General features: G+C 38.4%; 1 protein-coding gene across 9 annotated transcripts in view; it reads right to left on the bottom strand.

The window, feature by feature from the left end:
• Positions 1–14,779, bottom strand: part of SULF1 (sulfatase 1) — a 124,617-nt gene that overhangs the window by 87,547 nt on the left and 22,291 nt on the right. For 4 of the 9 annotated variants that reach the window (XM_072852366.1, XM_072852365.1, XM_072852373.1 and 1 more), the window contains one exon: positions 13,323–13,420. The gene's annotated coding sequence lies outside the window, so the exon portion shown is untranslated. Of the gene's footprint in view, positions 1–13,322; positions 13,421–13,724; positions 13,773–14,119; positions 14,431–14,779 lie in introns of all 9 variants that reach the window. The other 5 variants (XM_072852372.1, XM_072852369.1, XM_072852371.1 and 2 more) reach the window with 3 other exon arrangements.

Consider the following 14,779-nt stretch of genomic DNA (forward strand, 5'->3'; position numbering starts at 1 on the left):
GGTCACAGGCAACGGATTTTTTTGGCTCCACAAAGCTTTCAGAATTTGTTCCACATGCCATGTGTTTAGTCCTTGTTTTGATAAGAAAAGATTAAGGGACTTGCCCAGGCAAATACCAAGACATGGTTGGAACTACCTGTATTTATGGGAGTTCCCAATGCATTTAACAGACAATACTGACACTAGTGTCTTTCTCAGTTTAGGCAGTGTCTTAATTTTGCCACTGTTTACATTAAATGTCTAGGAAGTTTTGGGCAAAATCTTGTCTACAGTTACAATCTAGAAATACTTGCTGTATGTGATTGTTACCATCTGGGTCAAGAGGGGTATATGCTGTCAAACATCAACCACAAATGGATCAGACTGTATTCTAACGTTAAACAGAACCATCCCAATATAACTCTTATTTACCTTTCAAATTGTGAGGCTTAATTAATTAATATTTTTTAGAAAGTTCTTGATGATAAGTTGCTATAGAAATTAAAAATATTTGCAGCCCATAGAAACCTTTGCTTCAGCACAATTAAGACGTTTTTCTTGTTACGTTTTCTCTAATTATGTTTCGGTCTTGTCCATGGATCTTAGTTTTCCATTGTCTAACAGCATGTTTGAGGTTTCTGGATTTCATTTATACGCAAGCTAACATTATAGTTTCAGAACATCCACTGCTTGAAGTAGGACTTTTGAAAAGAAAAGTAAAAACAAAGAAACGAATACACAATCATAAAAAAGCTGGGGGAATAGCTCAAAAGTTTATTGTCCAGAATTCTCTGCTTTTGGCAAGATAAAATCAAGGGCAGCTAAGAACAACTTCATTTGGAAGTGCCTCCATCAGGTATGGAAACAGCATGCTTCAACTGCAGCAACTTTCACAGCCATCATAAACCACTAAGATTTTAATAAATCTGAGGCTAGGCTTTCAAGATTACTCTAGAACATATGCGTCTCACTGACATATGAAGAAAGTACATGTGTATGAATGTTAAAAGTTTGGAGAAACTGAAAGAAGCAGTGCTGGAGCACTATTTCATGCCACAGGCTTTCAAGAGCTGCCCAGGTCATAGTGCCAGTGCCAGTCTAGGATTGATGCATTAGAGTGTCCTGGTGTGAATTACAGTTTAGAGATGAATACACATCCTTAAAATCAATCTGTTATTGACAACTTAAAAATCTCTATCCTACTAAACCTAAGTAAGCACTAAAAACCTCTCAATCTATAGATATCCAGAGTGGGTTTTGGAACACATGAACCGCTCTGACTGAACCCAGGTCCGTGTAACTCCTCCTGGCACTTCAGAAAGACATGTTAGTTAAAATAAAAAAAAAAACTGAAAAAACTGTCTGAAATCTTGTGGCAGTGTGGCTCCACTAATAAACCGCAAACTCCTTTTCTAGAAAAATGGTCCATGGTGCAGAAGCAACTGCTTCACTCCCCCCACCCTTTGTCACCTGCCAGCCTCAGGGTTGCCACCAATGCCAACTCTGCTACAGGCTTGGCAAAGCAGCATTGAGCCTAGATTAATAAAGCCCAGCTGGATACAGGTTGACACCATCAAGAGCCTCTGTGTTTCCCAGGGAACTGGCTTACCATGGAGCCAGATAAGATTCATATGGGCTTATTAACTCCAGCTCTGTGTAATGCAAAAGCAGCTGTACTGATTATGGAGTTGAGATGCTCCTGGAAGCAGTGTAGCCACATTCATGTGGCTCTGAGCTTCAGCTAATATCTGTGGCATGAATAATCTGCAACACATGGATAATCAAGTGCTGACTGTAGCCTGCTTCTGAATGGGTGCACAACCAACATATCTAGTGAGGCAGTGCGGAGGCAGAAGAATTTAAGAGCTCTGAGTCTAAAAGAAATTCAAACCCTTCTTTATTTCTAGGCTGTCAGCAACTTGTTTTGCACAGAAAAACAAGACTGAATCTTATTATTTAAAGCAAGGAATTTTATTACTTGTAGTCAGATTCACCTTCATGCACAGGATCAAGCACAAAAATCTATGAATCACTTCAGGTCTGTTTTGATGACTTGTCAGTGCTTCTTAGGTCTTAGGCTGAGCCTCTCTCGAGGTATGAACGTGCCCCTGAGGACTCCACCCTGCTCAGTGCTAAACAACTTCTGAAGGTGATGAGGGCTCTTACTTTATGGTACTAATCATTATTTGGAATTGTTCGGACTCTACAGGACTAGCTCTCTAGCTTCTGGTTTTAATATTTTCATTGGAAATGAATAAGTGTAATTGACTTATGTAATGCTTAATGGAAGTTAGCATTACTAAATGCTTACTGAGCACCCTGAATATCTTAATCATGAGAAAGATACTCTAGAGTTACTTACCTCATGAATACAGGCATATATATCCCTTTTGTGACAGGTAAATGCAAGTAAAAGTATAAAAGTAAAAGTAAGTTAGCCATAAAAGTAAGTTAGCCATACACTGGATTTTAATTACCCCTGAGGGCCACATAACAGAATAGGTTGGAATTTATTCATGTTAAAATCACATCAGTTTTAATCCAATCACCATCTTTACTTCACACATACATCTGCATCTACTTAAATAATTACACTCAGTGGGATTCACCTCCATGCTGTAGACATCTAGATTTAATTCTCAAAATGTCAGTGTCACTACATGAGGTAGGTGTCTAAGCTCCCACGACAGTCGGAGGGAAATCTAGACTGTACAGTTAGGGGAACCTGGAAAATATTTGACTGTCCAGGTGCAGCTCTCCAAGCCCCACTGGCTGTATCAACTCAAATGCTATTGCCTATAATGGGAGACCAGATATTCACACACTAACACCGACACCTAGGTCTCTGAATCCCACCCAGTAGATCAGGTAATTGGTGTCATTTCTGAGCTATTGCCTAACCCCTTTTACTGAAAATATATTGAAAAGCACAAATTTGAAAGAGTTTTAGGAGATAATCAACCTACTGTACATACATGTACTAAAAGCTCCCTGGAGATGATCCTTCGAGTTGTACTTAAAGGTACAACTATTGTACAACTACAAAAGGTACAGAGAAAGAGGAAGAGGATAAAAGAGTCACACTGGGGAGCGGTTTCTTAAATTTTCATGATTTCCCAGCTTGTGTCTGGGGAGTCAACAATCAGCACAACAAAACAAGGCTAGAGATTATATCTATGTCTTTATCTATATCTACCTACAGGCACACACAGACACATATATATGCATTATTTTCCTTTCTTATACATGCATTTAAAACTCAGTACGCTTATTTCCTCATGAGGGTAGAGAAAGCATATTACTGGCCTATAATCTGCAGTTGGGAGGAAAAAAATAGACTCGTGTTCAGAAGCATCAATTTTAATCCTGAATTTTAACAATATAAGCCAATATAATACTGTTGCCTTTGGAAGAGTGACACTGACATAAGACTTCACTTGCAACACTAAAAATATTTGCTTACTGCTTTTCCTTATGCTTTAGGGAAGCTGTGCCTGAGTACCCAGTGCTACTGTGAGGGAAAGCCTGGCACAATTTTGCCCTCTAATGCTTTTTTACTTTCTCCTGAAGCCTAATATACCATCATACATGACAGTGCCCTGTTCTCCTTCCTCTGCTCAGCTGTGCTAAGCAAGCTAAGGAAGCTGTCCAGATCCCAAATTTTGCTGTGAAGAGCTTGTGGGCAAACTATATTGCATTTTCAGATAATATTTAGTCTTATCTTCCATCTGCCATTTTTATATGTCCCACAGCTTTCTACAAAGATGAAAAGGCAACCGGGAAGAGAATAAAAAGGAAAAGGTTCAGGGAAGTATTTAAAGTTAGGGAAACTTTGATAAGGAAAAATGTGATGAGAGGAAAGGGAGAAGGGAGGCAGTGAAACAAATGGCACAGATGTGAGAAAGGCATGTCCATGCACAAGTCTGCGCTGATTAAGCTAATCAGGTTTGGTTAAACCCTTGCATGGACACCTCTGGGAACAGTGACACATATGCGAACAAATGAACAATCTCTAAAAATACTTGGGTCACTATAGCATGAACCAATGTGCTTTTCAGCAACCATGCAACAAATCACATCAGTGCCCTTTCAGAGAAACTTAGGAGCATAACTTCAGAAAAGCAATTAAAATAATCCATACCTATAGTGCTGCACAGTTTAAGATACCTAAAGTTCCTTGGAGACCTAATGCTAGGTTTCTGGGTCTGCTCAGTTGTCACCCTGTCTTTGTTGCACTAATTGCCTAAGATCCTGCCTTTTAGCTAAAGCTGTTTGGGAGATGCAAAACAGGCATAAGTCTCCAAAGGAGCCCAATTTGTGAGGCACACATTGGCCATGGAAAATTCATGGGATGTTGGGGATCCACCAGGAAACTGGAAGTCTGAGATTCAAGCCTTCCTTGTCCTGATCATGTCTGGAGCTCCAGCTCCATTCCCAGGAGAGTTCCTCAGTCACCAGGCAATGGTGACAAAAGGTTCAGTCTACCTCTCCTGGGAAAGCTGCTCCAGGCAAGATCCATATGCTGGGGAGGAGGAGGGGGGCTTGGTTCTGCAGGTTAGATCACTTGATGTTGGGACGGGGTGCTGGCATTCTTGAGACCTTCCTGCTCTTTATCAAATGACAATTTTGAGATAAAGTATAAACAGTCTAGAAGCAAGCACTGAGACTGAGGACATGATTTTAGGCTCCAAGTATCTGCTTCCCAGAGAAGCCTGACTGTAGCCCTGACCTAGGTTTCTGCATTCGTGCAAGACAGATATCTAGGGTACCCATCCCTTTTCACTCCCCTATAAGCTGTTTCCATTTCCCCTTGCTCAGACCCCAGTCTAGGAGAAAAAAATCTCCCACGCAGATTGTAGGTGTCTGATAATACTTAGCAAATTCTATTCCCAGAGCATCATAACATTAACTCCCTCCGTTGCCTTTTGCCTTAGAGAACAAAACTTTTTTCTGAGTGTTTTTTGCCACTAAAATGTACAGGAGAAGCCATGTATAGTCTGTGAATGTTTGGGAAATGTCAGGCTCCCATCCAAACCGCTTAATGCATTTTCTGATTACCTGTTCAAGATGACTCACAACATTGTGTAAATCTTGATATTGTCACACGACTTGCTTATGTCACTCAACAACCCAGGAAGGAGCCAGAAACTCCCGAGTTTCAGCTATTTGATCAGTCTTCCTTCCTTAGGACCAATGTCTGCAAAGTTTCACCGAGACCATTGTTTTTTATAACTGCAGTTGTAAGGCTACTTTGACATACCATGCCTAAATATTTTCAAACAAAAAAAGTGCTTAAAAATTATAAATATATAAATATTTATAAACATAATATAGAAATATAATGTATAAATATAATACGTATAAATATTTATAAATAGAATATATAAAAATAAATATATAAATTATTCTTTCAGTTTCTTTATATGATCTAGAAGAAATTTGCTACCTAGGTAAAGTTAGCTTCAAAATTGTTTGCTATTTAGCTAAAGGGATAAAAATTCCTTCAGGAGGTCTGAACTAAATGAAGCTGTAGATTTCAGAGCTGGAGGTTTAATAATTCCTTCTGCTGTATGCTCAAAGGCACAGAGGCCTCTTGGACAGAGGCTACAGTTTGCCAAATTCATTGAATGAATGCTAGAAAGACCCTGATCCACTCAAACACAGAAAAAACTTGTCATTACTTGCACTGTCAATACGTGAAAACATGTGACCTTTGCTGCTGGCAAAGTAACATCTTATAGCCCAGAGGTACATTAAATGAGCTTAACGCAGAATCAGTTTGACACTAACATTAATCTAGGGCATGTGGACTTAGGAGAATCACAAATCTTCTTTTATAGCTTGAAGCATGTCAAACACCTCCCTCTGTAGAAACAGCATTTGACTTCACACATAAAGAAAATATCCATTATTTAAAATAAACTTCTCTAAGACATACACAAAATATTGTAATTAAGTAGCTGCACTCTATCATGCTTCCTTTTTCTCTGCAGCTTTAATAGCACATATTATTTTACTACTCACGAAACTCTTGTTTAGTTTGCTAGCACCAGTAAAATTCCACAGCCCTGAAACGGCTGCATTTCAATGATGGGTGAAATGATGCCTCTTATTTTCTTCATATAGTGAAGTAACAGTGCTACTAGAAAATGTATTTATTTATTTATACTTATAGGAAAGACGTAAGTCTGCAAAAAGAAAAAAAAAATTCAGTGAAACATAAGAGCCAGAAATCTCTTCTATTGTTATTTAGATAGAAGGTGTATTTCAAATTTGTATTTTAAAATTCTGATCTATGGAAGTATTTTGTTGCTATTCAATATACTGATCAAGAATGCACATAAACTGTTGTCCTGCACTGAAAATTCAGTTTGCAAAGTGACACCTTCTTATTCAGCAATATTTGCTTAGTGAATAACAAACTTCAGAAGTAATCCAACAGCAAAAAAAGAAGAAAAGTTTAGTCTTTTTTTTCCCTGTTATCTCTTTCTGGCCAATAATGTTGAAAAAGTAAACAGGTTTTTATGTCTCCTTGTGTATTAACTCAATAGTTAATTACATTCCTGTCAGATACAGTGGGGCAAGTCCTCCAGACGTAAATGGCTTGTTCAGATGTTATAATGGTGATAATCTAATGAGTAACTCTATATAGGGCATCTAAATCTTTGCTAAAGGAATATGTCTAATGTAGCCTATATACCTTTAGTACTAGTGATTTATAAGATAGAAGTTATGTTTGTAAAATTGCTTGCTAGACAGCAGAAGCTGTATAGCTTTAATACATTCACTGTAACCATCGTGAATCACAGAAGACATGGGAACCTCATGATACTGGTCTTATGACAGAGCTGCACATTAATAAAAATCACCACAAATTTTTCAGAAGTCTGAAAGCCCGAATAGAACAGCTTTACCTTTGAAATGTTCCTGGAATGAGACAGATCCACTCAGCTCTCTCTCATCACCTTTTTTCCCAGCAAACACCTATAAGCATCCCTGTGCCGTCTATTCCAGTTAATATCCTTCGAGTTAATAGTTAGATCTTTGTTGCTGTCGCATTTCAGCATCATGCTTCACCTTCACCTCTGTATCACCTCTCTTTATTTTTATCCCAGCCCATGCCATGTGTGTGATACAATATTCAGGCTGGGAGAAAAGTCTCTCAGCAGAGACCCAGCAGAAAATTTCAGTGCACCTGAGAATCAGACCATGCATTCAGAAGGTGGTATAACAGCACTTGCTAGCGACTAGAAGGGAAATCATGGGAAAAAGGTAAATATCACCACCACCACCCCAAAATATTCTCAAAATACTTCTTTTCTTTCATAAGGCTAAAAATTCATCATGATTCAGCTGAGTACCTTGAGGTGTAAAGGCCATCCACTGTTTGTTCTGAGCATCACAGAATATAATCCTTCTAGAATATTAAGTGTAACCTAAGCATGAGGCCCTGCAAACACAGTTCACCACTTCCATGGCATCATGGCCACTAGTTGGGATATTTACAAATTTATCTAAATCACAACCTAAATTTAAAGTCCAAGTTTCCATAGAAAAACTGTATTCTTTTGTTGTCTTATGGTATTCTGGATTATTTCAATAGTTATGCATAGTTTTAAATACTCAGGAACACACAGTGTACATGATGGTTTAATTTGGTACTATTTAAATTATGAAAAGTTGTGGGGAAGGCCTCCTACCTAAAAGAAAAAGTTAATGTGTGTATAAGAATCTAAAAACGCTGGTGAAGAATGTTTTCATTTCAGTTACAATTACTGTGTCATCATATCTTTATTTGCTTTCAATTAGTTGCATGGTTGAACATCGTCACTCAGTCATGTCTCCAGCTATTTATAAATATAGAATTAATGGCTATAAAGACCTGCTTTGTTAATCAGTGGTTATATTTTATTGCCTTAGTCATCTTAATTTACATCTCACAGGATTTCAAAACCCATAGAAGCTCCGGACCTGATCACCGAGGGGTCTGAGAACACCTTCAGTGGGAACTGGCGTGGCCTGCAGCTTCCAGGATCAGTTCCTAGAGATAAACATGCCCACTGTGATACACAGCTGCGGAGCCGTGAAGCCTGGGATTTCTCTATGGCGTTTATGAGCGTCCCATTACTGCGTTATCCAAGCACTCCGCAATCTTAAACGTATCTGTTTCCACAGCTCTCCTGTGAGATGGTGAAGCAATGTTTTCCCTGTGGCACTGACTGTAGCACTGTCGTACAGGAAGTCTTGACTGGAGCTAGGAGGTGAGAATAAATTCCTCTAAATACCAGGTTAATCAACTAACTAGTGCACCAGCTTTCTCACTGCAGGGTAGCACCAAAGGAGCTGAGAAGGGGGTGATGACTTCCACAGAGAATCTCTCATGTACACCTCATCTCTTGTCTGTACAAACTCCTAGATATTAAGAACTGCAAAACTGGCTGGAAACCCATGCATTTTTCTTCCATGTGAGGAATAAAGTGTAAGACGTGGTTGAATTCTTCCCCAGAAGTAATATCCTCACTCTCAGCTTTTCTTTAGGTGAGAGCCTGCACTTCACTGGTACATAATCTGGTTGCTTGTCAAGACCAAAACCTACCAGGCCTTCATGTGACACAGATAATAGGCCATTTTCTTATTCCTTCTGGGAGCAGATTGAGGAGGTGGTAGGGAAAATGATTACAACTTGAGGCAACAATGAGCAAAGAAATGTTGTCTTAGATCTGTAAATCTGCAAGGCAACAACAAACGCTGGAAAGTTTTCCCATTAGTGTTTCTTGGCCCCGAGTCAGTACGCTGCTTCATTGCTATGTCAATAGCACATATACATATATAAACACATGTCCAAGTGCTTTTCTCACTGCAAGTAGATTTAAGCAGTTGCAGATATGTCATTTTTTTCTAGATGACCAAAAAAGTCCTCTGTGAAGAAATGTTAATCTTATCCATATACTTCACTCAAAAAGCATTTACAGTTTTAATATTACTGTATCTCACCACTGATGTCACATTAGGCAGTTCTGTTTGTTTGTATGGTTTTGCTTTAGCTGTTCTCTTTTGTCATTCTGGTCTTAATATATAGAGCCAGAAAAGAGTTTTCTTTTTCATATTCTTTTTTCCCGTTCCCTGACTATATCATTACAATCTTAATGATGCTATAGGTCTACTTCCTAATAAAGACATTTTGCAGTTTTGCAAGAAAAACAGTGAGATACTTCTGGATCAAGTTACTGGCAGTAGAAGTATGTGGCTGAAAAAAATCTCCATTCTTCTTAAACATCCATCTGAACGGAAATATTTGGAAGGGGTAGAGGAAATAATGACATATACAGTTCTTTTACAAAATCCACTTTAAAAACATTCCTTACATGAAATATTACAAGTATTTTTATCAGAGTATGTATGTCTTATTTTGATGCCCTTGCATAGCACCAGCTCTCCACTAAGGCATGGTGATACGACTAATACTGGATGGGAAAGAAGTGACTTTGCTCTTACAGGAAAAAACCACCACCTAAATGTGGGAAAAGGTTAATAAATACTTCCAGAGACTGACATTTTGAAAGCTTGATCTTGAGATCTCAAGAATAAACTTATACAAAAGTTCCTGCCTTCAGCCCGGTATAGGCTGGGAAGAAAGTTTTTCGGATCTGTTTTTCTCTTGCCCATCTCTCTTTTCCTGAGCATACTCTCAGCATAGTGCCCACCAAACTGCTGACCCCCTGTTCCTCAGTAAGGCATGCAGTGTGGAGAAACATGCCGGTAAGAAAACCAATGAAGCAACCTAATCAGCAGCTGAGAACCCCTTCCACTAAGTAGCAGGAGGAAACGAAGGAGAAAAACCTCATCCCTCCTCTTTGGAGCTCTACTGGTGTGAACTAATTTAATAGGGATGAGCAGCCACAAAGGCAAACAAGTGCCTGTTGCTTCGTAGAAGTGACATGTGGTAGGTTATGGATATACTAAAAGTGAATCCCAGAATCTTCACTTTCACAGCTTCTAAAGGGAAAACTCCAAGGTCACAGAGTTTCTACTGTATTGACAGGCTGTAAAAAACTCCCTCTGGATCTTAGTCAACAGCGTACATAGAAAAACATTAAAAAGGTTTATGTATGAGAGGGTGATTTAAAAGAAAACCAAATGGAAAGGGCACTTGTTTACCAGGTCAGATCAGAAATGCATTGTGGGCAAGAAAGTCACAAAATAGAGAGGAAATGAAAGGGCAAAGTTGTGTCTCCTTGGAATATCTCATTTTATCAGCTATATCTATTGTAGTTAAAAGCCATTTACCCTAATGCATTTAGGGGGAAACCCCCTTATCTTTCAGCTAATAATCCCCTTCTATGTAATCCTCTTTTCCAAAACCAGAAGCTTGACAGCATGAGAGGAAAAAAGAGTTGAGAATGAATCAGTTTTGTTTCCAAAAGTGGAATATACTAATGAGATAGAATTAAGGTCACTGATGGCAGAGATCACTTGGGAGGGATGCAGAAACAAATAGTTTAGCACATGCTTCTTCGCAGATAATCTTTGTGTGGGTGTGTGTTGGAACATGCATGTGTGTATGCAACACAGAGATGTACCTCTGTGTTAGAGGATTTTTCCCATGGGACTTCCCTATTTTTGATAGGTATTTCCTTGTGACCTTTTAGCAGGAGAGAAAGAAAAAACCTCTAGACAAGGAGATGAAAACGCTTGACAAGATCCTGGCTAGAGGCAGGCTGCCTGATTACAGATTCAGCATGACTTGGCTGCATCCTGTGTAGACAACTAATAACAATGAAATATCACAGCACAGAAAGAGGAACCCTACAAAAAGATCGTAGTTCTGCTGTACGCCTTCTAGCAGGACTGTCAGCAATACCTTCTGCTGATAGACCAGTGACTGTGCCCTCTTTGTGCATACAGTAAAATGAACGGTGACGTGGTGAACTGTAAAAAAATGTTACTTGCATTTGCTGTATGTCTCTGTTCCTCAGCTTCCCAGCCTCTCCTAACAGTCTGTTGGGATTTTCCAAGTTATTCTGTGAGACCCATCTGACCATCTTCACCCAGGTTTCTTGCTTGGAGACCCCACTGGTCAGCCCAGTACTCTTGACCTATAGATCCCTCATGCAGATTCACTCTCCTAAGCCCTGTAACCTGGAGTGAAATGCTATAATGCAAGCCTCTCTGGTTCTTGTTTCAAGATCATGCTCATTTCAGATGAAGTGAAATGGGTTTTACAACTCTTACACTTCCCAAAAATAAACTGGGATCCAAAAGCCTGTTTGGAACTGGGACTGGGATATGTATGTATGCAGTAATGAAACTACATTTCTAAAAAGCCTGACCTTAAGGGTTAAGTTGTATTTGACTTAATTAACTGAAGTTGGCTTTTGGAATGTCAGCGGATAATGTGCCAGGAAAGTCTTTGCACTGAGAGTGTCATTAATAGATTATATACATACGAGACATGATTTTTAAGCTCCGGGTCAAAAAGCTGCCTTTTCATTTGTCTTGGAACTTTCCAACTATTTTATCCATGGTGCAAGTGATAACACTTTATTTCATAATAAATATTCTGAAGGCATTCCTAATACTGACAAATATTAATTACATTTATGCATACTTCACAGTTATAGTTTCATTGTATGAGATACCATGACCCTAAAACTGTAGAGAAAAAGTATGTTTATAAATTTTTCTTGAGAAATGTCTCTACAACAGCAGATGATGTAGTCAATGAAGAGTGAACCTCTAAAGTTTCAGGTTAGATAAACAATGTCCAAGTTTTTTTAAAAAAATATTAACCTTTGGGTCTGCAAAAATTTCTTGGAAATCTTCCAATATGAAGTCCTTCATAAGATTATTTGTGTTTCCTGCCTTTGGTAGACTGGGAACATCACCAAAATGATCACTTGTAATTTCATTGAATAGAACTGGAAGGTACTGCAAATAATAATCCAATTCATTCTCTTCAACAAAAGCAAGATCACTCATCTAAATCATGTTATTTCAGAACTTCCACTTCCGTGGAAATCTAAGGCATGCGTTTTCTTGGCCCTACGCTAGTTAACCTCTTTAAGAGCAACCTAGGAAAAATATAGATAAACCTATAGATAAACCTAGGAAAAATTTAGATGAAGCTGGGAGAGAACATTAAGATGGAACTGGAGATAATGACTAGATCGATGGTATAGGACAGTCTGGATATCCTGATATGCAAACAAACAATATGTGCTTCATATGGGACCAATATAAAGCTATGCATCTGGAGGGAAAATAAAGCAGATTGAATAATCTTATATTCATTCTAATTGTTACAAAACGTTATCTGAAGATCTGGTAATTTAAATATTCTGTAATTAAAATAAACTATGAGCTAACATGTCAAATAGTAACTAGTTCCAAACAAAATTCCATACAAAGACTTGCACGTGAAATAAACTTGATGTATACCAGCTGTCTTTCATTGCTAGTAATGACTTAATTTTAAATCCAAATTTATCTCTGCCACATATATACCTGCTATTAAATCACATGCGTCTGCAAATTGTTTAACCAGAAATATTTTATGTAAATGAGGTGATATAATTTGATATAGGTGAGGGAAAAAATGAATCTCAGAGCATTTCAAGCTTCCTGCTCTGTGCTCTGTCATGTGGCTTTATATTTTTATTTGTTGAGACATACGATTTGATACTCAGCCTAGTGCCATAATTCCCACATCACAAGGTCACCACACAACTTACTGTGACCTCCTAATTCCACCTAAAAGTCAGCCAGGCCTTGAAAGCATATAACTAGTGCAGATCTTTTGGAATTGCTTTGGCAGAGTCACATAAGACAGCTTGCATAGTGCTTTTCTTTACCATGACCAGCTGCATACAGTGAGATTAGCTTCAAGTTTTCATAATCGTCATGTTCACATAAACAAGGAAAAATTCCAAACCATTACTTTTTGCTTAATGTATATCTTTCCCTGCAGGAAAAGTGCACTTTTATCTTAACATAACTCAAGCCTATAAAATATTCCTTTTCTGAGGCTCAAGAAAGGCACACATTTTGTTCACAGGATATTATTCAATAACCACAAAACATACAATTTCTGGATGTCTTAAAAATTAGAAAGTTAATAGCAGCAAACTTTGGATTGCAAAGCTCTCTGTGTAATCATTTACTGGCTCACTAAAATGTTAAGGGTCCTTGGGTTAGTCTTGAGCCTTTAAAGTTTGGCAGGATAGAACCTCCAGAAGATTTACTACAGTTTAATTATTGACCTGACGTAATACTTAGGCTATGTAGCACATGCTGATGGCTTGTTTGGTTTAATTAATTACTGAATAAGCATTTTATTTTTGTACCTTTGAAGAGTTCCTGCAGTTAATGTGCCTTGGTTAATTTTCTTAGCATTGGACAGAAGTCTGTATGTCTTGCTCAGTGAATTTATAATAGGCAAAACCTGCAAAAAGAGGAAAACACATTAATACTTACAGCTGCTAGGAATCACACATTTCAGTTTTAACACAAGCTCTGTTCATACTGGATTTAGAATTTGTTTGCAAAATTAAACGTATTCATTCCTATTTACTTTACCGAATTGCCCTGCAGATCCAAGTTTATCCATCTCTAATTACCTTGCTTACAAGTCAGCAAGCTGCCATAGTTAAAATAATTGAAACATTACAGAGCATACATTAATTTTTAAAGATCCTGACTTCCTTGTGTTTTGTACATTATTAAAGTACCTATCAATGTGTACCTACTTTTTCAGTGCCTTAATACAGCCGAGAAAACTTATGGCAGATGTTCTTCTACATGAAGGGAAAAAAAAAAAAAAAAAAAGAAGAATTTCTACTATTGTAAAATAACTGTACAGAAATGATAAGCTATATTTTATTGAGATGTCAAAATCAAATGAAAGTGCTTTCCTTTTGTATTCTCTGTGGGAAAGCTCTATCAAATTTAACAGAAATGTATATCTTCAACTTAAGCATAGTCTTACTGTTTGGCTAACAAAATTTTTACATCTCCAGCCTCAGATTCTAATGGATGGATTTCAATGGATTCTAATGACACCACTGCCAGTGCTGTCACAAGAAAGGAGCAGAACTGAGGGCCACCACCCCACCAGTCAGCACGTACATCATGAAACCCTCACCTCGGACATGGGCACACTAAAACCACCAGACAGGGTTTTCCTGCATAAGCCAGCCTGCCAGTCGAAAAGGCCTCTCTCTAGGCTTTAGTTTCTTCTGTTGTGAAGTCTCTTTCTCTGTCAGTCTGTCTGCTCCCCTTCTTCGGGCTCTTTCTCCATCTGGTGCACCACCCTCCTGGAAGGGCCAGCCAAAGCCTGGCTGTCTAATGCTTACGCACTCTTGAGCAGTTCTGGGGTTTGACTTTGGTTTTGGAACAAGCATGCTTTACTGTTTCTTACAGCTGTTTTATAAGGGCAGTGGCAAGGAAGTCTATCTGTTTTGAGGATAATGAATGCAGTTAGATTCTTCATTTGAGAACTTCTGAAAGGTCAAACCCAACCTTATTAGGAAAACTCTGGTGACTTGCACAGACACCAGCAACTGGAACAATGAACACATATGGGGAGCATTATTTCATGCACAGCTGGGTACCTGGGACCCAAAAAAAAAAGAAATCCCAGGAAGAATTGGGGCATTTATAGCTTCCAAGGGATGGAGTGGGAGGAAAAAAAAAAGAATGAACCCTCCCTTCAACAAACCCAAAGTGGAGATAGTGTAAATCAAGGAACCTGAAATACATACAACCCTAATATTTTGCTACAAAATTAAATGTAACCTTTGCT

This window comes from Ciconia boyciana, chromosome 2 (assembly GCF_034638445.1).
Source record: "Ciconia boyciana chromosome 2, ASM3463844v1, whole genome shotgun sequence".
NCBI classification, from domain to species: Eukaryota; Metazoa; Chordata; class Aves; order Ciconiiformes; family Ciconiidae; genus Ciconia; species Ciconia boyciana.